This window comes from Anoplolepis gracilipes, chromosome 8, assembly GCF_047496725.1.
Source record: "Anoplolepis gracilipes chromosome 8, ASM4749672v1, whole genome shotgun sequence".
Taxonomy (NCBI): domain Eukaryota; kingdom Metazoa; phylum Arthropoda; class Insecta; order Hymenoptera; family Formicidae; genus Anoplolepis; species Anoplolepis gracilipes.
This window is the reverse complement of record NC_132977.1, coordinates 420,851-446,141: the sequence shown is the minus strand read 5'-3', so window position 1 is coordinate 446,141 and position 25,291 is coordinate 420,851. Positions and strand designations below refer to the sequence as shown.

The 25,291-nt window shown below is 30.3% G+C and overlaps 1 protein-coding gene across 3 annotated transcripts in view; it reads right to left on the bottom strand.

Annotated features, from left to right (window-relative positions):
- Positions 1-25,291, bottom strand: part of P130cas (Serine_rich_CAS and FAT-like_CAS_C domain-containing protein p130CAS) — a 72,342-nt gene that overhangs the window by 43,180 nt on the left and 3,871 nt on the right. Inside the window, exon 1 of one of the 3 annotated variants that reach the window (XM_072897147.1) lies at positions 8,219-8,303. The exons of the other annotated variants lie outside the window; for them this stretch is intronic. The gene's annotated coding sequence lies outside the window, so the exon portion shown is untranslated. Of the gene's footprint in view, positions 1-8,218; positions 8,304-25,291 lie in introns of those variants that run through there. 3 annotated transcript variants of the gene reach the window in all.

Here is a 25,291-nt window from a genome sequence, read left to right as displayed (position 1 = left end):
CGAGATGCAATTACTAGCTTGTATAAAGTTTGAAGATGTAATCCAAACCTTTGGACGGCGCGCCACTTTTCGTCAATAATGAAAGAGTGGATCAAACTCCGTCAATAATTGCAGATACCGTTAAAGCATTTAACAAGACTACCGTACTATGATTATAATGGATAGATGACGGCATCATGTATAAATTACCGTGCAATCTAAATTTATAACACTGGGGATGTACGCGAGAAAAGTAAGGAGGGTTTGCGCGTCTTATAATCCTGAATCACTCGTTGCGATTTTTTCATTACGAAAAGTTCGCAATTATGGAGACGATAAAGTTGAAAATTGAAATCATTTAACATTATTTTTCCTAATTTATATCGATAAAAATGTACAAGTATTGATCGATATTATATAGGTTTTTAACGAAATATTGCGATATATTTTTTCTTGGAAAAGAATCTTTTTGTTTCCTTTTTTAAGAATAATTATAATTACTCCAATTTGATTGTCGTAATGTGTAATGTGCGATGTCTTTTTCGCTCTAGGAAATTTTTGTAAAAAAGAAATCGAGCTTGAATTAGACAAACAAACTACTGACCTTATGAGATGTTTTGTTAAATATATTATATATTTTCATGATATAATGCGTAAAAACCAAAATATAAAGTCGTGTGTTTTGGTGACTTATCTGTATAATACGAAGTAATAAGGTAAAAAGTTTCTTCATTATCTGAAATTAAAATCTCTTTAAATATCTGATTATAATTGTTTTCAAAAGAAAGTAAAACTGATATAAAACAATATTGCTCAAAGTTTCTCAGATTATGGGGCAAGCGAGCATTAATAATCACGCCACGAAGCGTTGAACGTGATTATGTGCTCCAGTCTGTAATTCGTTCGACGGCTACTGATACCTCATAAATATGCATAGATACACCCCATATGCGTATCCTGCGTAGCGGCAAGAGGAAGAAGATTGGCCGAAAACGTGAAGGTCTTCAGGACGAATGGATAATCAGGAGCTCTTTCGCTTTATTCGACCCCGCTTGTTTTCCTCACTCCCAGGCTAATAAAAGGACTGCTCAAGTGTCCCTGTTCGTGCTCACTTTTTAAACGAGGGTGCATGCACCGAATGCGAGTAAAAAGCACGCGCTCTTATTGCTTTCGAGAGAATAAAATATTTAGCAGCGTTCTGTTCATTCCACGTAATTGTCATCTCGATGCTTAATTTGTATACGAAATGACATTTTATTAGCAATTCCAGATAAATTAATTTTTAATTCGCAACATTATCACTTTTTTCGTAAGTCCATTACTCTATTGTACTTTATATAGAAAAAATGAGAATATTGCTAAATATACTACTAATTATAATAATAGAGACGATATTTTTTAATTTAAAGCTAGATTAACGCTCAGCGATAATATTCAACATTAACAGAAATAAAAAATATATGCGCAATTTTATAGACTGATTATTATGAGTTATTTGTGATATCAATTGAATGAATTGCAAGTAGAAATGTGTGTAAAGCTGGCGTCTCACTTTATGGAAACTCATTAATTATTGAAAGGTCTAGCTATTTTTAATAGTTCGAGAGAGTTCTTGGTAGCTTAAACAAATAGTTCTGGCCATTAAAAAGAAAAAAGAATGCTTAAAATAAACTGAGATGGCAAATTCATGCTGCGTCTCACTTTGTTCGCCGACGATATTTTTTAGCAATTTTTGTCAGATTTTAAACGTTTAAGAGTTTCAATGCTATTCTAAAAATTATTAGAATATTAATTGATTAGATCACTTGAGATGTGTGTAAGTACCGAGGTGAGACATTGTCGTATTTCGATAGTATTATCGATTTTAAATGAGATGTTATATATCTGGAGCCTCAGGCGATTTAATAAATATTCTAAAGATTTTAATTCATATGCATAAAATTCTCTAATATTAATACATAAATGTCGGAAAAAATATCTCTCTAAAAATTGCACTTTTCTCCAAGAGAATCTTTCGTCATGATCAAATTACGAATTACCAAGAATATCTTTCAGTGTGAGTAAATATTCATGAGTAGATAAGTCTCTCTGAAAGTGTCTCGTGACGAGCGATGAAATTTAATTATGATACATCGACAAGTACATTAAGAGACAAACTTTGCGCGAGCATTTGATATGTCTACGACGAAAGAAGAGCGAGTCATTCTCTTACGATATCATATTCTTATTTTCAGATCTTTTCAATATCATTTTCATTTTTATTTTCTATTAAAATATACTTATACAACAATTTCTCTCATTATGTTCTTAGTACCATTAGTTATGTACGTGTTTTCGATCTCAATTCAAATATAAAAAAAAAACATGTACAATTTAGATTTATAAGAAATCATAACGTTCTGAAATTTCTATTAAAAAAAATTCTTACTTAATTTTTTACAATAAAAATTTATATAAATGAGCACCTCTCTTTCTACAAATAGATTCTACATTCAAATTGATGGTGACGGATTGTACACTTACACACACACATACAAGAAAAGGTGGAAACTTGCTTTCTCATATAACGAACGCTGAAATTGCCGATCATTAAGAGCATCCGGTCTCTGAAACGTCGGTCCAAGTTTACGAGACCAGTTTCTGCACCCGAATCAATTTGCAAGAGCCGCGCGGAGTGTTGTCGATCCTCTTCGTCTCGTGAATAAGAGGGGATATTACATATGTAATGTACATACATGCAGCAGTAAGTACACATATATATTCGTCATCCTGCATATGTGCATCGCGACAATAATAGTAATTATTGCTACGCAAGAGAGCAGTAGAGTATGTCATTATACTTAATGTTTCTCATAGAACGAACACGCGTATATTTACAACGGATATGCAATTTAATAGTAAGCTGCAAAGGAAGTAGTTTGAGAAAATGTTTAACATTTAATTTATGTTTGTAGAAAGCCTGATATACACAAATCATTTTATAGAGAATGCATATAAATTTTTAATATTTGCTGGCAAATCTTATATATTTTTTACAAGAAGAGATACATGAATCTGTAAACACTCTGTATTCGTGTTCCTTTTCGTCGACGTAACACATGTCGCCATTGACGTTCGAATACCATTCTCGTATGGTTGTGGAGATATAAATCATAAATGACAACTGGCTCAAAGGTTAAAAGTTGAGCACCAGTGAATGACAGGACGTAACATTTGGTTCGCACGTGGTTAAGAACGTGCCAGACAATTTCGTCCAAATTCGCTGATTCATTACCGCAGCGTACGTAAACTGTTATATTATTATATTATAAATGTACCTCGCATGAAACGACAATGGCTTTTCTTCACGTTCGTAGAGTAATTCTGTCTGGTTTTAATTATTTTATTAATTAATTTACAGGACATTTAATTTTAACTTACTTTACGCAAAGATACTAATGTGTTTAAATTTTATGAAGATTACATCGCTACAAAAGTAATTTATGTATCGTACATGATATCGTACGATATTGTTCAAGATCTCTTTCCCTTGAATAGGATTTTAATTACGAAACTTTCCGCAAGGAAATTTTAATCAAAAATTGTCCATCATTATTTTTGCCCAATTATTTTCTAAACCGCAATAAGATTGAAATCGTTGTAATATTTTAAAATAAATATTTAATCACAATGTAATAAAACCGATCTTTTACATATATTTTTCTTCCTTCATATATTTTTTCAGCACACATTTTCTATTTTCTTTTTCATTCTGTTTGTCCTGAAAACTCAGGACAGTTGTCTCAGGAATCTCTCAAGAGCTATACAACGGCCACCCACGTGTATCTTGTATTACACGTATTGTCGTCTCTTCGTTGCGGATTTTAAACACCTTGAGACTGCGACGACTCGGACGTAAAAAAAGCAAAAGGAACTCGAATCCTCGAAGAGACCAAGGACAATATATTTCCTGAGCACTTTTAAAGGCTTGGCCGTATCATTAAAGCGGTGTTTATAAATCCTCAAAAAAAATTCAAAGAGTTTGCTAAAATATGTTAGTAAATAAGTAAAACAAAGTATATTTTGATTTAAATAATTTAATTTATAGAATCTCAATATTTAAATACTTAAATTTTATTTTAACTCTCAAACCGGAAACTTTTTTGTGTCCGCTTCAAATTTAGATTCGCCAGCACTTTACACTGAATGAACTGTTTAAATTGTCCTTTCAGTTATAAGTGTCTTTTGAAACAAACTTTTTTTTTTGGATAAGTTTCCAACCTCGAGATTTTATTAGTATTTTTTTAAAACAATGGATTAAAAATGGCACGGACACGAAAGGGGAGTTTGCCCACGTGTTCAGTTTGAGAGTTAAAACTCCTCTAAATTACTTACTAAACATTTATACATTTAAACATTGTACATTTATACATGATATATATATTTTATTTGTGAATAGTTTTGATCAGCTAGTTTTACTGGTGTTTTAAACATGTAAAATTTAATTGATTTTTTATTTCTTCATAATATCCTTTTTCAAAGTTTCACGCAATATTTGTTCAGTTGCTTTTTTTATACGTTCAGTTTGCATTCTTTCATATTTTAATAGTCACTGTATATATTTTTTTTATATCAATGACGTTATAAACAATATCTATTGTATTTAGATGAACATGTAATCTGATATGGAATCGAATTTTTTTTTTTCGCTACAAGTGTAGATCGCGCGCGACGCGACAGCAAATATTCGCGCTCCCCGCACTTTCATTTCATCATGTATATTAAATGCATCCAGTTGAACGATCCAGTCGACGACATTTGCGAATAACCGAGTAGGAAATGAAAACCTCACGCGAATACATATGTGCCGGATGCATATTTTACTTTTTGTTTGAGCGCGAATTCTCCCTCAAATTATCGATAGCGCGCTCGGCATTCATCCGCATAAAGATCGCGAAAGTCGTTAAAATGCATGGGAATCCCGTACAAATGCGCATGGTATAATGCATGAGTACGACATATATGCACGGTATATTTTAACTCGTACTCTGAAAGAACTTCATAAGCGTATGACCTCCGGCGATTCTTGTACGTATTTTTATACGACTGCACCGATATTATAAAAACGCGTATAATTTTGTTGTATAATTTGATAACTGTTATATAATTATGTATAATATTTAACGGACCATTTCTAATTTTAAAATATCCCAGATACAAGTATATCTTTAATTGTAACTATTTATCTTATATATAAATAACTACCTATTATATAAATAAAAAAGAAACAATTATTATTACTTATATATTTATATCGTTAGAAAGTAAGTAATAGAAAGAGAAAATATTCATTGCAAAGAGTATTTCAAGCAATCTCCAACTTTTTTACGATCAGATTAATTGTACCGGGCATTGTAAGGACATTTCAACGTAATCTACAAGTGCATCGAGGGAGTGCAAATGAACAGAAGGCTGACAATACTTTGCAAAGACGCTCAAATGTCATCGGAGTGTCGATCGCATTGATCGAGAGGCGCCGAGTGTAAAATCAAGATAAATGTTCCATTAAAATTGCGCTGTGGATGGATCGTGGATCCGACGCTGCCTGTCGGCCGTCACATCTTTCGAAAGAGTATAAGGATTGCATTCACATAAGAATCGTTGCGTTGCAGCGATCCCACCGTGATCCTCATATGGCGATGATGCGCCATCGCCGTATCGATTCCATTGCCATTTCCGTCGGCTTTTTATCTCTTCACCGAGATCTTTCTCTCCCGGCTTGCTCGTTTTTATCCTATTTCTGCCCGCCCGCATTCCTTCCAACTTCAATATGCTGCTAAATGACTCATATTAACTTTGCTTATCGATTTTAATCTCTGCACATGTATAATGTATAATTATATCAGTAATATTATTATTAAAAATGCACAGCAAATTGCAATTCTCGCTTTTTTTGATATTTTGGTAATAATTATCCCCCTTTTCTAAAAAAAAAAAAAAAAAAAAAAAGTTTGAAGTCTTATCTTAAAGGAAAGAGTACAATCTTAAAGAAAGAGTAAACTTATACGAAAAAAATTTCATTATGTTCCTTTTTTAAGTTAACATTTCCTCACAATTTTTTTTTTCATTTTCTTTCGCATAAAATTGTCTATATTTTGATTGATTTTTTTTTTCTAAATTTTTATTATAATTTGAACAAAGTCAACTTTTGTTACGACTTTACTCGTTCGTAACTTTCGATGGAATTACAATTACTTTAGACTGCATGATTTCAAATCAAAGTTTATTTAACAAAATAAAAAAATACCCAGTTTTTCTAAGAAAAAAAATATATAAAGGTTGAAAAGAAAACATGATTTTTTTATAATATAAAAGAGCGTTGCAAAGTTTATTTTTATTTAAATATTTTTTAAAAATTATTTTATATAATTCAATGTTCAAGAAGTTATTTACTTTTATTTAATAACAAAGAATTTTAATATTTTAATTATTTTCAAGTGCACTCTCCTCTTAAGTGGCGCGTGCAACTTTTACGAGCCTTCCCGTATGTGATTCATTACTTTAAGATCAAGGGCACTTTAGCCGCAATAAAAAGCTTCGAAGTGGAAACAAATGAGCGGTCTATTCAGAATTTTGGAAGCTCCCGAACATAACGAGTTCTGGTCCTCGTCTCGAATCACGAGAATTATGACGGACCGTTGTTAATCGGAGTAATGCGCCTTCTTTTTTAAGACGTTTCTCCAGTTTCAAAGTATGCGACTGGCATCGTGAAGTCTATCTGTTCGTTATTTATTATTTCGAATCCCTGAGAAATTGTCAAAAAAATAAATAATGTATTAAGCTCACTTATAATTTTTTGTACAATTGTGTGGAAAAATGCAGCTAGTAGTCGTTCCGGATAATGAATTAATAATAATTAATCGTAATAATAAAAATAATAATTAATTCATATTTACACACTTTTTTTTCTAACACACGGTTACTTTGACTCTAGCACATTATATTTTTAAGACGGATCAACTACATTAAAAGTTAATATATCTAAATCACAAATTACTTATTAATTTTATATTTTATATTTTAAAAGGCTAAAAGTGAATTTCGAAATACAATGTATTAGATTTATTAACTTTGACGTATCTAATCTGCCAAGTTCCTTCTTTAATTCCTTCCTTTTTTATTCTCTCTCTCTTGTCAAATGCAGATTTATATAATCATATCATTATATATTCCAAACATATTTCTTAAAAAAATTTCGTTAAAAATTTTAATTTTTAAAATCTCAGTTATAATTTAAAATAAAAAAAATTGCACTGACCTTTTATAACAATTTTTCCGATTTTCTCAAGGATCATTATATTTTCACATTTTAATAAGAAATTTAAAATTTCGCAATAATGACATTATATAATTAAAATCAAAACTTCATCAGTATTTCATTAGTAATATTTTTGACTTTTTTTGCACGCTATAATTTGCAATGTTGCTATTATAATGTTTTGCTAAACATTTTTTAAATAAGATAATGTTGCAAAATAAGATCATATGTATATATTGTGTGTCTTATTGTTAGCGTCTATGTAAACAAAATTTTTTTTTAAGTATTAAAGAAATATGATATTTATTTACGTTATTCGTTATTAGAATTCGTATTCTCAACACTATGATATACCGAAATGTGTGTGTCTTTTACATATTACAGCAAATAAAAGCAAAACAAAAATATTGATAATAAGAAGTTCTCAGGAGAGCACGTCAAGTATAATCTATCATTAGAGATTTTTTCAACTGAATGTAATTTGCATAATGCGCATAAATGATTAAGTATTCGGTAAATGATTCTGTCTTAAATTAACTAGAATCAAACAAACCGCAGGCATTTCGGACCAGGTTATCGAATACATCAAACGATTTAGCCCTCATAGAATTTCCGGTTAATCAAGCTCTCTTAACCTGGCAGGACCAAATCAGCAAAATCAAATGGGATCTAATGGATTATTTAGTACTTATTTTGTACTATTTTGTGCCACCAAAAATAATTTTGTACCCCGTGCAAATTTAAAAAAAATGGTGGTCCTGCTAACTTAATATTCAACTATCGTAATAAAAACCATTAAAAAATGAAAAATAAAAATTGATCTGATTAATACAGCATTTGTACTAATTTGTACCTCCGAAAATAAATTTGTACCCCGTGCCAATTAAAAAAAATTGTGGTCCTGCTAACTTAATATTCAACTATCGTAATAAGTACGCATACCTATTCCTTCGAATGTCGTTGTACATGTAACAAGAGCAACAGCGCGCTACGTCTGTAAAGGTCGAGCGCCGAACACTGTGTGACGATGTAAGATAACAAATTCCTTATGTCTATAAAATAATATACGTATGCCGAATATCTTTTGTAAAAAATAGTGACGAGTCCTTGTTCGTATCCTTGGTATGCGTGACGTAGGAAGACACGGCATAGGACATAGTGGAGAAAAGGACCGCCGCGCCGCGCAGAAAGCAGAGAGACGAAAAAATTATTATTGTTCAGCCAACGCTCGAGAGTTAACAAGTACGTATTCGACAATACATATGTCATTTATATCAATAAAGTTTTTCTACCTGATTGTCAGTAGCTTTCGATATACGATCTATCTGATTCTTTTGTAAAACTAGTTTTACTTACAACACCTTTCGTTCTCAAGTTTCAAATTAATTTTATTAATAAATGAGTGTATTACAATTTTTCGCTTCATCATTCGATCCTGCGATTCGTATTATCTCAATCTGAAAATGATTAATATATTACATCATCTCAATCCGCGAAAAATTCCAAAGTGCGAAAAAGCATCTAACAATAAGCTATATTTAAAGATTATTATTAGAGAAATATGTATCGCCCGTAATAAAATAATAAAATTAATAGTTAATAATAAATTAATTAAATGGAAATCGCGAGAAGTGGTACAAATTAGTACAAATTCAGTACTAATCAGATCAATTTTTATTTTTCATTTTTAATGGTTTTTATTACGATAGTTGAATATTAAGTTAGCAGGACCACAATTTTTTTTTAATTTGCACGGGGTACAAATTTATTTTCGGTGGTACAAATTAGTACAAATGCTGTATTAATCAGATTAATTTTTATTTTTCATTTTTTAATGGTTTTTATTACGATAGTTGAATATTAAGTTAACAGGATCACAATTTTTTTTAATTGACACGGGGTACAAAATTATTTTTGGTGATACAAAATAGTACAAAATAAGTACTAAATAATCCATTAGGTCCCATTTGATTTTGTTGATTTGGTCTTGCCAGCTTAAGAGAGCTGGTTAATCGAACTCTTGCTTCCAGCGAGAAGATCGATGAATCGTGAAATCGAAGGGTATCGACAGATAATTTGATAGAATCCGTTTCCCTCGTAAACGAAAATAACAAGCTTGCAATTTTTCAGACATATTATATACGATTTTTTATTTTGCAATTTTCTTTTAGCATACGACAAATATTTCAAAATTATTCGAAAGTTATAGAAAAAAATCTTTTTATTTAAATTTTATTCTAAATTACATAAAAAAATTTAATAATGCTAATAAAAATAAAAATTTATTCAAAGATATTTGATAAAATAATTTAATGGTTTATTAATATGTCGTATATAATAGTGTATATATTATATAAAATTATATGTATACACAATACATTTGCAAAATCAACAAAAAAGTTTAAAAAATAAAACTTTATATTAATTAATTACATATTATTAAATAACCTTTTTTTTATAAAACTAACAATTCAACTTTTGAAATTTTATTGATATATATATTTGCATATTATACGTGAGCATGGCAGAATTTATGAATCTAAATATATGCCTACATTACAAGCAATTTTACCTGCAACTATTACGTATATGCATATATTTACCGTAACTATTGTGAAGTAAATATGCTGACGTATTGTGATTCGATTAATTTAAACGATATCATTGTCAACGTAATGACAACTAGATAGTCAATAATCATGATGCAAAATGATGAAAGTACGCAAATGGATCATTATGCATTTATCAGAGAATGCAATGAGGAATATTTAATTGACCGGAAGCAATCTCGATGTAATATATTTATCACATTTCGAGATTTACAAACGAAAAACGTCGCAAAAAATTCTAAGAGATTAAAATCGATATTTTTGAAGAATCAGCATTCTATCAATTATATACATCAAAATTTTGAGACTAAGTGCTCTCTCTCTCTCTCTCTCTCTCTCTCTCTCTCTCTCTCTCTCTCTCTCTCTCTCTCTCTAGGATAGAAAAAAATAATTTTCAGTGTTGAAAATACAGCGGAACATTTAAAGAGTGGTGGCGAAACACGGTTGTTCTGCGGAACAGTAGTTGAAGTATACCACCTGCAGAAGATAAACGACACTGCGTATTTTTCACGATGTTCGCGAGCAGTAAATAAGAGAATCCAGGATCCAAGTCTGACACTTGCGAAGTAGTGTACGAGTACGTTGGTTATACGCACAGTAATAAATACTTTCGAGACTACATGAGAGAAAGAGATTGCAGCTGGTAACCGTCCAACTGTTGAGCCGCGGACCGCATATATAAAATCGGTAAAAGACTTTTAAGACTTTACGGCGAGTAATACGCATACATAGGTATATATTGCGGGAACTTTGCTGGCAACATAGAGGTAGGTCGACGACTGCTATCGACAAGATCGTTATTTCTCGCGGTCGTTATATATTAACTCTTGAAATTTAATTTTGTAACAGTGAACGTATATTTTGATTACGGTATATATTATTCCTCAAAGATTCATGAGCTCTAATAATAGGCGATAATGTGAAGCGTTATGAAATTATATTTAATTAACTATATTCTAGGGACGGGAGATGGTTAGATTTGTATAATTGTAAATATAAATTGACTGATGTTATGTTATAGAAATTAACTATAATAAAAAAAATTTTTTTAAATTTTTTATATAAAGTGAAAAATTAGAATGTATTGAAATTAATTTTATATGGTAAAAAAATCAAATATCAAAATATTAAATTAACAAAATTCATAATTTTTTACAAGTTTCATAAATATGAAAAAGTTAATAATACTGATGAGAATATAAGCTCTTTTATACCTATAATTTATTCTAAAAAATTTAAAAAGCAGTAAACTTTAAAATATTTATTTTTTATTAAAAAATTTGTGCTTCGCTTTTATTTTGCAATATAAAAAACATGGTTAAAATATAATTGCATCATTAATAAGAACATATATGTATATATGTATATATAAAGCGTTTTACTACATATATTTCAGTTAAGAATTTATTCGAGTCCTATGGATAATTCTCGTTCTTTCACGTTCATCCATCTTCCTTCATCATTAATATTCCAATCAGCGCGCGCGCCGCGTTCACGCTTGATATCGATCAGATTCTTTTCTGCCGACGATGCATGCCATGGTTTCGAATATCAACGAGACGGGCGCACCATCGATGACAACGAGTAGAGAGTTCTAGGCAGCTCGGGAAATTTGCGCATCGACGAGAAGATATTAACTCACGGCTATGGTTATGATTATGAGCTTCTCGATAGAATCAATTTAATCGATAAAACGAACGATCATCGGGTGTAGTAAAAGATCAATTTTTATTTTCTCCGTGACTGGGAATCTCAAGCATGTCAATCTCTATAGGCAAGTGGATTTCGAATATTTGATCATTCTTGTCCTTCCTATTTTGTTATTTATTAAATCCTAAATATGCTCATCTAAAATCGCTCACATGTATGTATCTAAGATATTTTGATTTTATTAAATTACAAAATGTATATTTAAATCCGTCTTTTTATCTTTAAATCTCTCTATGTGTAAGCAATAGTAAAAAAATTAATCATAAAATTTAATTCGATGGCATTTTTATTGCTTTCCTTGAAAAATAGATTTTTTGATAATAAAGTTTAGAACACAGATGTATAACTGCGCTTTTACCAGCGACTTGCAAATGCATTGCGGGCATTATTCAAAGCAAAAAGAGATATCTCGAATGATCCTACGCACCTTCACAGAGGGGCGTAAGCACGTAATAATTCTTTAACGTCGGAACAGCCGGCAATAATTTATCGAGATAGCACCATGAAGTCAAATGATAAAAGTGCCGGCAACGTGGGCCCACATTCTAAATTGCGTTGTCATACCGATACAATCGATACTATTCAAACTTAACGGAACAATTGAAACATGCGATGATGTCAAACGTCCTAATAAAGTTGAAGGTAAAAAGTTTCGATGATCGCATTAGGTGCTAAATTAAATCAATGTAAAATGCAATAATATTAAGTAAACAGCATATAATCAAATTATACATTATCAATTAACTGTTAATTGTTCTAAAAAGGAATTTAATAGCAATTTTGAATAAGAGTCATGTTTTAAGTTCAATACGTATTTTATCTCATCTCTGAAGAAATTAAATCATTTAAATTAACTCTCAAAAACTGGACACGTGACTCTTTCGTGTCCGTGCCATTTTTAATCCATTGTTTTAAAAAAATATTAATAAAATCTCGAGGTTGGAAACTTATCCAAAAAAAAAAAAAAAAAAAAAAAAAAAGTTTGTGTGAAAAGGGGCTTATTAACTGACAATTTAAGCAGTTCATTCAGTCCAGAATTTTTTCTACCCACGTGTTGCAGGATTACGGTGCCAAAAAAACGTGTTCAGTTTGAGGGTTAAATTTGGAATTTTTGGAATTGCTAATAGAAAGGGATATGATGGGGTATTTTCAATGTGCGTACTAACAACAAAACATCGACCGTGTCGCATTTTTAAATAATGTCGCCGTAGTGTTCATCGAGTTTGCTCTCCACGCGATAACTGGCGGAGCGGAAAAAAACATTAGAGAAAATGCCGACAACATTCACTCTATGGCTGGCCGTATCTCGTTGCACCGTATGACGTGAATCGACCCTCTTGCGCCGAATTACGACCGACCATTTCGCCCGGGCCAACAGCCTGAGTCAACAGTAACCGTTGGGGTGCGTATACACACGTTAGTATCCGGGGTTAATCTACTCCCCTCGTGGCTAGTTTCCGCGAGAAATCATTCTCGCTCGTTTGGTCGCTCGACAGACGACGTATCATGGATTTTTACTCGCACAGGAGACAATCGGCACTTAAGAAAGCCAACAATAAATAAATACACGCGCATTTAAATTTATATTTTCTATATTTCTCTTCATACGAGAGAGCTTGAGATCAACAGTTTTTGATTCTAATAAATAACGAGATAATAATTTATGTTAATGATTCAAGGAAAAGCAATCTTTTATATAAATTATTTCAATTTAATTGTATACACCGCACTGCTATATTTATAACTGACAATGAGCAGTAAATATTTACGGATTTTCAGTGATAATACATTGATCGTGTTTAAAAGAAGACTATATAATGTTAAAATCGACAATGATGTATGCAATGTGATTAATTAAATAAAATTATCGATTAGCTGTTATTGCAAAAATATTGAAGCCGTTCTCGAGAAATTGTCAAAAATACAGAGCACGAAAGAGCATGTATAAAACTGGCGTATATCGCGTATGCTAATGAAAACGGCAAATTGTCCTCGTGGAAAATTGCCCGAGTTCTCTCCGCGTCGCTCTCGCGCAACTCTACTGCGAAAAAGAAAGAAGGAAATTTCAATTTCTCATCCTTTCATGTTCGTCGACCATTCGATTCGCTATCCAAGCGGGTCAGGCAACCGGCCAGGATGGCAACGTTTGTTGCCTCTTTTCGAGGCAATCCGCGAAGGCACTCGGCCGAAATTACGTCGTAGAAAGCTTTCCCACGGCTCTTATGTCAGGCTCTCTCAGGACATTTCAAGGATTGTCCACGACGCTTTCCGCGTTCTCAAATCCTTTTCCCGTTAAATGATTTCTTAGATAAGATTACGTCTTGTCGATATCTTACGATTCTATTAGAACTAGTCTAATTGGAAATTGAGGTTTCAAATTCAGATATAATATAAAAAAATTACAAATGTTTGGCTAAAAGAAAAATTCATGTCTAATTGTTTCCTTGCCATAGCTTTCTTGTAATAAATGAAGGTCACATATTAAAAAAAAATTTCTAGATACGAGTTATCTTTTTTTTTTTTACAGTTTCTCAAATTTGAAAAGAAAAAAGATTGAATTTATATAATAAATAAATATAAAAAGAATGTAGTATGATTTACAATTCAGATGTTTTCAGACTTTCTTCACACGATAGCACGCTAGCAATTTGATTGCTCCCTTGTAGTACGTACACTATGCGGTTTTATTTTTATTTCAGGAATATAAAGGTGTGTTAACTTCTCTCTCAATTTCAGTTTTTATTCTCTTTTTAAGAATTAGCGTATATTAGAATTTAGATCCTTTGTATGCACTATGTTTATATTTTTTTTCGATATCATAAATTTTACACAAACAAAAAAAAAAAAATAGAAAATTAAAAAGAGACAAGCACGTGTGCGCGCAAAGGTTTCTAAAGCAAATAAAATATATCGAATATATCAGAATAAAAGTTATTCGCTGAATCTATCTAACTTTACGCGACGCAATCGAACTTGGAATACCGTACATTAATAACGATAAGATTAGATAATCTTACAAGCGCGATATTTATCCAAGTATGGATCGATACTATGCATACAATCATGGCAGAATATAAAATCTGACGTTTTGTATTAAATATACATATAATAATATATTTAAAAAATTATATTTTATCGTTTTGTAAATATATAGAAAAAAAAATAAAAATAAATATAATAAAATTAAGCAAAAAAATATGACAGTAATAAATTTAATTAAAAATGATTTCCACTGTATGTGTGTATGCTTGTCCAAATTTATACCAATACTATACTAAAATGTTGCAAATTTTTATTGAATTATTTGGTAATATGTGTACAATCGCTTTTCGCTTCGTAAATGCATTTTGATTTAATATACGTATATAAATCAATTTTATGTTCATAGAAATATTTATAAATAAAATGTGTGTAACTAGACACAGAAATGTGATAATCTTGTCAGTACATCTTGCCTAGAGAAAGTACAAGATTTCACAAACACAATTTGCACGTAAAAAATTGTCTACAAGAAGATATACGCGACAAATTTGTCTGTGACCTCTCGGTACCATAAACACATATGTATATAGCAATAAACTGGTTTTTTTCACAAGACGACGACTTCAAATTATAATTAGAGAAGTGAAATAGAAGTGCGAAAAGAAGAAAAATGGAAAGAGAAAGAAAAAAGAAAGTGGAAATAGAGTACGCCAACGTACCTGACATAAACATTTCACTTGGGACGTATTATTAAAAAATCATCCAGAGTGCAGTCGCAACGATAATTTAAAATAAGTAGTGAGTAGATTAATTTCTTACAAACGTTGCTATATAAAGAATGACATAATAAAATTATTTGTTCAAGGAAAGCTGAGTAGTTATCGCTTTATCAAATTGATATTCAAATTGAATTAATTATCGCTTTATCAATGTATAATAATGCACAACTTTAATTCAAAATTAATTTAACTAATTAATTGAAATGAATATTTAATTAATTTTCTCTTATATATATAAATATGTATAGAATTAGAATAACTAATTAATTGTATAAATTATCATTAAGTAAGCTAAATTAAATTAGTCTGATAAAATCTGTAAATGATATTCAAGAATGTTTAAATAATTATATATAAATTAGAAATTATTGTATTATCAATAATTACCAACAATTAGATTCTAATTAAGATTAAAAACCACGTATGTACGTATGTCATTTAAAGGCTTCGCGTAATGTAAAATATGTTAATGTTAATAATCCGCCGGAGGCTCACTGTTGCTCAGTTTAGATTATGTTAATCAGAGATTTGCAGCGTTGCAGCAGATGCCACGAGTTGACGAGATAAACGAGCAATTAAACCAGACGCGTGTTCCTCTGCCCTCCGTTTTCCTCTCGTACGAGATTTTAAACCGGAGGGTGTCTCAAATACACCCTTCGCCGTCGTGTAGCGTGATCGCCCCTGTCTACGAAAGATTAGATTCTAGCTAGAGGGTGGAAGCCCGGAATCTGCAGCAACGTCGTTCGTTGATGGAATTCATGTCAGCTCTCCTTTCGCTCTCTCATGTTAACGAGGAAATATTGTTTATCTATTCCTTCTCTTCCTCTCTCTCTCTCTCTCTCTCTCTCTCTCTCTCTCTCTTTCTTTTGCATATAGAAGACGACAGGAAAATAAAAGTTTTTTTTTTACTAGTCAAGAAACTTTTCCGGGTTTTATATATGTACATATAAAAAATTATAAAACTAAAGTAGTTTAGTGCAATATGAATTATTTTTTTATAATCGGTTTTTAATTTTTTAATTGTCTTTGTTATATTTTATAAATATTTATAAAATATGTAATTCTAATAATATCTATATATTTTTGTCAAAATAATTAAGAAGTGAAATATATACATAAACATCGGAGAATTAAAAACTTACCAAGCGCAATTCTAAAACGTGTAATAATTATAACTTATATGAAAATAAATTTTATATGGATTATTTAAATTTCAGACCGTTGTTGCGAAAGAAAGCGTACACACAATCATCATTGAATTTCTATAAAGATCCTTGATTTAATGCGGGTGGCGGAACACGAGCCACTTCCTGATGGCTCGCGAAGGTTAAATTAGTTTCACCCACATCTAACAAATGTTTCGTCATTTGACTCATGACCTATCGCCGCCATGACGTTACAATCGTGGGATGATGACTTGTCATGGGAGCCATCACGTTACAGCAGAAGTTTATCTCTCGTTTGATTAATTGATCTATGAATCAGAAAATTCCCTTACATCCGAATTGCTTCGATAAGCGCTTAGCTAAGCAAATAAATCTCAAAGAATATGTATACGATATATCGATTACTACTTTATTTATTTATTTATTTAAATTTTGTCAAAATTCGCGCAAAATTATTAAAAAACATAATTAGTCATTAATTTTAAGTTACTTATTTATTTTTTAAATATTATTAATTTTATATTTTAAGAAACAATTTTTTTATATAAATCTTATTAATTTTTTATTTCTCTCTATGCAAGTCTCATCTCAATAATATTTAATTTTATAGCTGTTTTTAGTAAAAATATAAATTTTTTTACTTATAAATTATTATTACTTATTCTATTTTTGATCGGACAATATATTTCTACAATATATTATTTTGACGGTTACATTAAAATATTTTGCGACGCATTACTATAATCAGATAAAAAAATGTGTTATATATGTCTCAGATGAATCAAAGTAACAACAATTCAGCTTTTGTGGAACGCAACGGAAATGAATTATGCTGCCACTCTTGTCCGTAAGTTTATTCTTTCCTATTATTCTTCGAAAATATAAAGAGGATGAGAGGAAGAGTATAAGTGCTTTAGCATTCTTTTTGTGAACAATCGCCGCTGCTGGTGGTCCAGACCAGCTCAAATAAATACAGGGATTCCGTCGACAGTTTCTCTCAGAAAAACCCGAACAACAAATCATTTATAAAGGTCACAGGAAGTTGTTAAGAAAAACCAAGCTTACTTCCTATGCTACCGATTCTTTAGCGTAACCTTTTCGATTACAATTATTCAACTCATAATCAGCGATAATAGCAGTATGTTTGGACAGTTACGATCTTATTTCTGAGAAATAATAGCTTTAAAGCTTTTTCCTTTTGAAGCTGTTTTATATATATATATATATATATAATTTTGCTCTACAATTCTCTATAAAATACATTATTCTAATAATTATATTATTTTCAACCTTCTAAAGATGAGTGATAAAAAAGAGAATGCAGGTATATATTATGTACATATTATTTATGTATTTCTCTAAAATTATTAAAATAAAACAATAATATTTATGCAATTCTCTTAAAATAAATTTAAAATAGGATAAAATAATTTTATTGGAAAAAAATATGATAAAGATTTTGCTAAGTTAAAAGAGAAAGAGAGAGAGAGAATAAATGTAAATATTTAGAGTCTGAAAAAAATTAAATAGAAAATTTATTTTTAATATATATTTGAATGCGTCCTTTGAAATTGTACGTCCTATAAATTGAACTGATTCTCACTCGTATCGTAATAACTTTTTAGTTTATATTCACGCGTGTAAACGTTATATTTATACGCGGTATTAATTTCCATGGAGTCGCGGCGAAGGCGAAGAAGATCCTGCGGAAGAAAACGAAAAGAGCGAAGACACGATGATGGCAGAGCGTGAAGGAAGCAAAGTGGAGAAAATGAAAAAGCAGTACTGCCCGCGGCAGGTAAACCGCACACCTGCTCTACATAACGCGGGATATGTCAAACACGACAATGAAGTCTCTTTGAATGGAAAGGCAAAAAAGCTCATGCAAGACTGAATCGAATAATCTGCCGCGTCTCTCGCGCATCACGATCTTCTACAACGCGTTTCAAGAAAAATTGGTCGGCTATCTCGGCAATATATATATGTTACGCTGCTGATTTTAAATTGAAAAGAATACAAGCAAAGGTCGAAAAATTGCATAATTATTAAGAATTAAATATATCGAGATCTCGAGAGAAAGAGAGATAAATTTTTTTTGTAGAGCCATCCAATGAATTTTATAATTAAAGTAGATTAATATAAAATAATTAAGTCAAAAGAAAATAATTATGAAATGTAAAGCAGATCTCAAATAATTATGTTTTATTAAGCTTATGATATATATATATAATTATTTAAAACATCACAATTTTCAAAGATGTTTGTTTTTCGCAAAAACGATATGTAAATGAAACTTTTTTTATCGCTCAATTTAGCGTTGTCCTATAAATGTCCTAAATAATTTCTGATCTCATTTACATTATGTAGATATCACACGACATGCAATCGAGTTGAATTTTATCGCTCGAATATTCCCTCGAAAAATTTATCAATTTTTTAAAGTATTATTCGCGTGATGAAATATAATGAAACATTTATGAATCGCGTTTATCTCGCGTTCTAAAATATATTAATGAATCGTATATTCATTCGTGTCAGAATACAATCTAAAATGTTATCAAGACATGTCTTAAATCGAATGAAAAATACAAATTGAAAAAATAAAACCATGAAGTATCTAATGCGATGCTAAAAATATAACGTATTCAATTTCTGGACAAAAAATTCTTCATCTTAAGAAACGTTCACGAAAGATGCTGATGCAACTTGCGTCTACCGATACTTTAGAAATACACCTTGAAAAGGTTGCGTGTCTTGTCGTGAGGCGTGAATGCTCGAGTGTGTAAAGTATCCCAAAGACCGTGGGAATCGCTACAGATTATTCTCTATGTGTATTGGCAATATCAGTATGTTCCGAATAGTGAATCAATATAATCCCCGATGGATTGCAATCTTTGTATAGATATGTAACATGTAATTGATATGTTTTTTCATAACAGACTTGAATATACATACATGCGCGTGTACATATGCGTATGTATATGTTTACAATAATTTAATTTAATTAAAACAAAATGAAAATCAGTATTTATGAAAATATTTTCAAAGTTTTAAAATATAACATAAACTAAAAGTATAAAATAATACAATGATATATTCTGTTTACAACAAAAAACAAACTAAAGCTCTCGAAATATAATTGTAAAATATACGATACAATTATTAATCATTAGCTAGCTTAATTATTTTCTAAATAATTATATATTTTTCTAAACAAGAATATGAAAAGTATTTCTAAAATAAATGCCTAATTATATACATTATATACACATATGATACACATAAGCAAGATGCATATAAACATATTGTGAATTGCGCGATTCGTTATTTTAAGGAACGCATGTCGACTGTATAAGAAACGTCATTACGTAATTCATCGTCCGTCTTCATCGGGAACAGTTAGCAACGGTTACGAATAAAGCGAAATGCAGTTTGACAACTTGTTGCTAACTAAACGTGAAACGTACTCGTCGAAAGCGGAAACAATCGACCGACTGTCAGCATTTCTCAAGGAAACTATAGCGTGACAAGAGTCTACAGTTAAAATTCTCGATAAATATTTTACCGGAAACTCTGATTGATAAAATATTCTACGTTTCTTCGTTAAAGATTATATAAGTATATCTTCTTTTATTTTTATTTGCTTTTTAAAAATATGTATTTGATAAACATTATGTTTGCACATTTTTATTTATTTATTTAACTGTAAGATTAAATACGTACGTTCTAACAAATCAAGATACCGATACAGTATCGAATTTAAGATTAAGTTAGAGTTTCTTTAAAGTTGATAACACGTAAGATATGACATCAGTTTACTATGTATAGTAATCTATAAAGATCGAAGTTATCTTTCGATAAAACATTATATTGATTTTAAAAAACTTATATGCATGTGCTTTCAAAACGCGATTGAAAAAATGCACTACATAAATATCTATTTAAAGACGACACTAACATAATTAATCATTGTGATAATTATAATTTATTCGCGTATTACATATATGTAAAAATAGTGCAAAAATAGTTGATATTGGTCCCATGGTATTTGTTAAATTATAAAGTGTTTTACGAGAAAATAAATATATTGATTTTTTCAAACAAAAATATTTATAATTGCTCTAGTGACGTGTTTAACATTTACACGAGACGAAGATAAATAAGGGTGGTCTTGGAATATGTCTACGTCGCTGAAATGTCTCGAGACCGATCGATCGCAGTCTTCTCTCTAACTACTCTCCACCTAAAGAGTCCTTGCCAGCTTGGTCAATGACATAACAGAGTAAAAATCCGCTTATGCTTTTCGTCAAAAATAATGGAAAAAGTGAATACAAATGACAATATAGTATTGTTACAGATTTTTCGTGTAACTCCATTTATCAATCGGTACAATTTATTAATATGTTTGTTAAAAAATATATATACATATATAAATAATTTTATTTAATTTTAAAAAATTTGTCATATATTTTTTCACACGTCAGTCTTAAAATCAAGTATGTATATATATTTGTTTATTATATTTTTTTAACATTTTCTCTTTTTTATGTCATGAGAAGAGATCTGTTTATATCAGTAGATAAAATAACTGTTTTATGAATATTTTTTTAGAACGATGATGTTCCACTAAATATATAGTCGGATTTTTGCATACTGATACGTAAGTTATTTTACGAGCTCTGCATGTCGGTTAGCGAACGTATATTTATACTTATAGCTAGAAAAAGTAGGGGATCAGCATATCCCCTCCCCCCTCCCCCGGGCCCCCTCGTTCTTCGTCCTGACTCCGATACCGTCCCATTCACCTTTCTCCAATGAGCAGCAAGTAATCGCGAGCATAACTAACGGTAAACTAAAACGTATTAAAATACGTGGAGAAGCAGGTGGTAAAGGCTTTTAACCGGCGCGGCAGGGCACTTTCGCCTCTAATTACACCACTGTCGACCGCGAAATCTCATTAGACTGTCGGCCCGTCTTAAGACGAAACCGTCATAGCATCATTTTCGGCCTCGAACCATCATTTTTTTTTAGGTTTTTTGGCAAACTAATCGTGATAAGCTTCAAAAAATGTGCACGTTAGGACCTTTTAATATGTATAACACTGAATTATCATGTCACAATCTTCACAATGTTAGCACGTTTTTATTAAATATTAATAAGCCTTAAAACTTTGTACGAGTTAAACAAATTGCCAGATACATAAATAAATATGTTATTGATAACAAAGCAATTATGTCGTTTAATACAGGGGAAATATTAAGGTATTATAATTAATGAATATTAATTAAAAAGAATTTAAAAAATTGCAAAATATATGTAGAAAAATGCACAAGAGAAAAATACTTCTTCTTTCCATACATATATCTCGTTATTCTATTATTAAAAAATATATCTTTTTATAAGATGCCTATTTAACGATTATTAAATAATAAACGTTTATAAACTTATATTTTCATAAACATTTATTATTTAATAATCATTAAATAAGCATCTTATAAAAAGATATATTTTTTAATAATAGAATAATGAGATATATGGAAAGAAGTATTTTTCTCTTGTGTGTTTTTCTACATATATTTTGTAATTTTTTAAATTCTTTTTAATTAATACTTATTAATTAATATCTTAATATTTTCCCTGTAATTGGCTGCCCGCAGTATCTTTTTTCTACATCAAAACTTAACAAAATTTAACTGTAAAGAAAGTTTTTTTTATTTCATTCTCCCTTTCCTTTCATTATTTCATTGAAAGAATCTCAAAAGCTTTTATATAAATATAAATATTTAAAAAATAATAAATAGATATAAAATAGATAAAGAATGAGATGATAAAGAAAGTTTCGCTCTTGTACGTTTGCGATAGTAAGCAAACGCAGTCATAACTAGTTACACAACCATTTCTCGTGTACATAAGTACGCCGGCCGTCTCGCTGATACTCTAATCGCGTTGGATTATTTAGAGTTAATATACGGCTTGAGAGTCTTGCTTCACGAGAATAACCAGTGGTCAATCTAATTAGAGTAAAAAATCGTTAATTAATGCAAAACACGGTGGAAGCGATTTTTCGCGACGATTCCAGTTACTTTGTACGACATGATATAATTATCGTGGCGACGATTCAGATAACGCATTTTAATTTATTAATCCGAAAGACTCTCGCGTTTAAGTATTCCGACTCGCGATAAAGTCGAACCTACGCTCGAATATATATGAATGACGTAAATCGCAAATTTAATTATAACGATCGACATATAGTTACGCTTCGGTACGTACCAAATCGTTTCTACACCTTGATTTACATAACTATGTATATTTTTCAATCGTTTATATTTGCTATCGTGTGATCAAAATAATCATTAAAATTCTTTTATAACGTTAATTTTCTCCAATAACCTTGGCTATGTTTGCCTGCTAAATAATATATCTTCTTTTAGCCGCGTAAACATCTTTTTTTTTTTTTTTTTTTTTTTTTTTTTAAGGAAAAATTTTCCTTTTTTTTTCTTTTAATATAAAATTATATTAATAAAAGATAAAAAGCAAAAAATGACCAAAGAACTTTGCATTCGAGCGAATATGTTCCTCTGGTATTTTCTAATTAGCCGATCCGTCAGATTTATTCATTAAAATTTTCAGAGTTTAATTTCAAAGCGGAACAATTTCGCTCTGCCCTAATACCTACGATATGATCCGTATACATCGATTAATCATTATCACAAGTCACAGTTGAACAGTCTTATTAAAACAATGCCCTCACGATGTTATAATCAAGCGATAATATCTTTTATTAGAAATTGCGCATAATCAATTAAATATGCTGTGCGAAGGTAACCTTTGCGAAAAATCTTGTCAAGTATAACGCATCTCGTTCAAGCTTTTAAGATTTCAGAATTATAAAAAAAACCATTATATAAATACAAGATATATTCAAGAGTCAAAAGCTAGATGTATTAATTTTCATAATTATTTTAAGTTATCAACCATGAAAAAAATGTAATTGATAATATAAAATGTCCAAGAAAATATATAACATAAAATATACAGGATAACTTGTTTTTATTATTTCGTGATAACTGAAAATATGTACATAATTACAGATTTAATTGTACATTTCGCAAAAATCTATAATGAGATATCTCGTGAAATGTTGAATAACGAAATAATAAATTTAAATACTTTATTTCTTTTTTATTACTTCAATATTCAATTTCTATGCAAATATAACATTCAAAAATAATAATAATAACCTATTTTTCTCTAATAATATGTATCATAGTTTATAACTCGAACTATTTTAAAGAATAATATAAGATATAAAATTTTAACTTTAAAAATTTCTTCTTTTTATGAATTTAATAATAAAACAAAATACCTGTAGAAATGTATATCAAATTCAATCTTTTGGCGAGAATGCCGGTTCAATTTTAGAGATTCACATAATCTATATTATATAAATACTACATATTAATGACGAAAAGTATAATGACGGTAGTATTAATATGCGAAACACTGTGCGCGAGAACTATAAAAATCGCAGTCATAAAATCATTATTCTTCGCTTTTCTCTAACCGCAAGAACCTTAAATTTTTCTCACGTTTCTTGGCCTATGCTATTGAAATGTCTGTTCATATCCTGTTTCTCATGATTATTTCGAAAAATATAATCAATTATTTCTCCCTTTTCTTTCAAAAGTCTCTTCTTTCGTAAAAAATACATTATAGTCTCTCCTGACTGCTATGCTGTATTACATACGTGTGCACACGTGCACACACGAAGCGCGAAATGTCGCATTTTTTGATTACACAATCTCTATTTATATGTAGTATGCAAAATTTTTAATAGCTATATCTGTAACTTCAGACATATTAAAGAGCTTTATGCAAATTACATTGCTCGCTCGCTTTGCCATTTTTACCGTTTATGCCCGGAAAGCGGCATATTCTTTGAAGATTTCAGCCGGAAAAGAGATTAGTAATTTCAACGCTGCGCGCTTCTGCCGCATTTAATCTCGCAACAATATGCATTATTCACTGCAAATGTAAAGCAACGCTCGACTTATTTGCAGTATAACTTCTGTAAAGACCGTGGCATCGACGACATTTGCATAAAGCGGTATTTGCATAAAATACATATGACGGAATCATCCGATGACGAGAATACGGACGTTGAGGCAGCCGTGATGCCACCGCGTTAGGCATTAAAGTAATCGTTCCTGCAAATATTGTTTTTAATTCTTAACATGAAAGCGCGGCCACGAGGGACCGATCTCACCTTGCTTAACGTTCGTCCAGTAATCTTGTAAGGTACTATCATGAAATTTTCAAATTTAATTAACGTAGAAATAACTTTGCGTCATCGATTACATTAATAACCTTTGAAAGCGGCGATAAAACGACTGCGGTAAGTGTTTATATAATACTTTTTTAACATTTACCGAATAATTAAATTCAGATAAAAGATATTAATAACCATGATGTATGAGAATTAAAAAAGAAAAAATCTTTTAGTTTTGAAAAAACTAAATCGTGACTAATTTTTAATATAAAATATCAATTAAATTAGTATAACAATTGTTATAATAAATACGATAACATTTGAATATATGGATCAATTGCAAAAAAAAAAAAAAAAAAAAATAAGAGAAATAATAGATTGTTAGACTTTAGATATTTATTTCAGCGTGCTGCTTTATAGAAATAAGTAAACATGTAAAAGCTTTCAAATGACATTGAATGAATGGCAGAATGGAAAAATCATAAGACATCAATGAC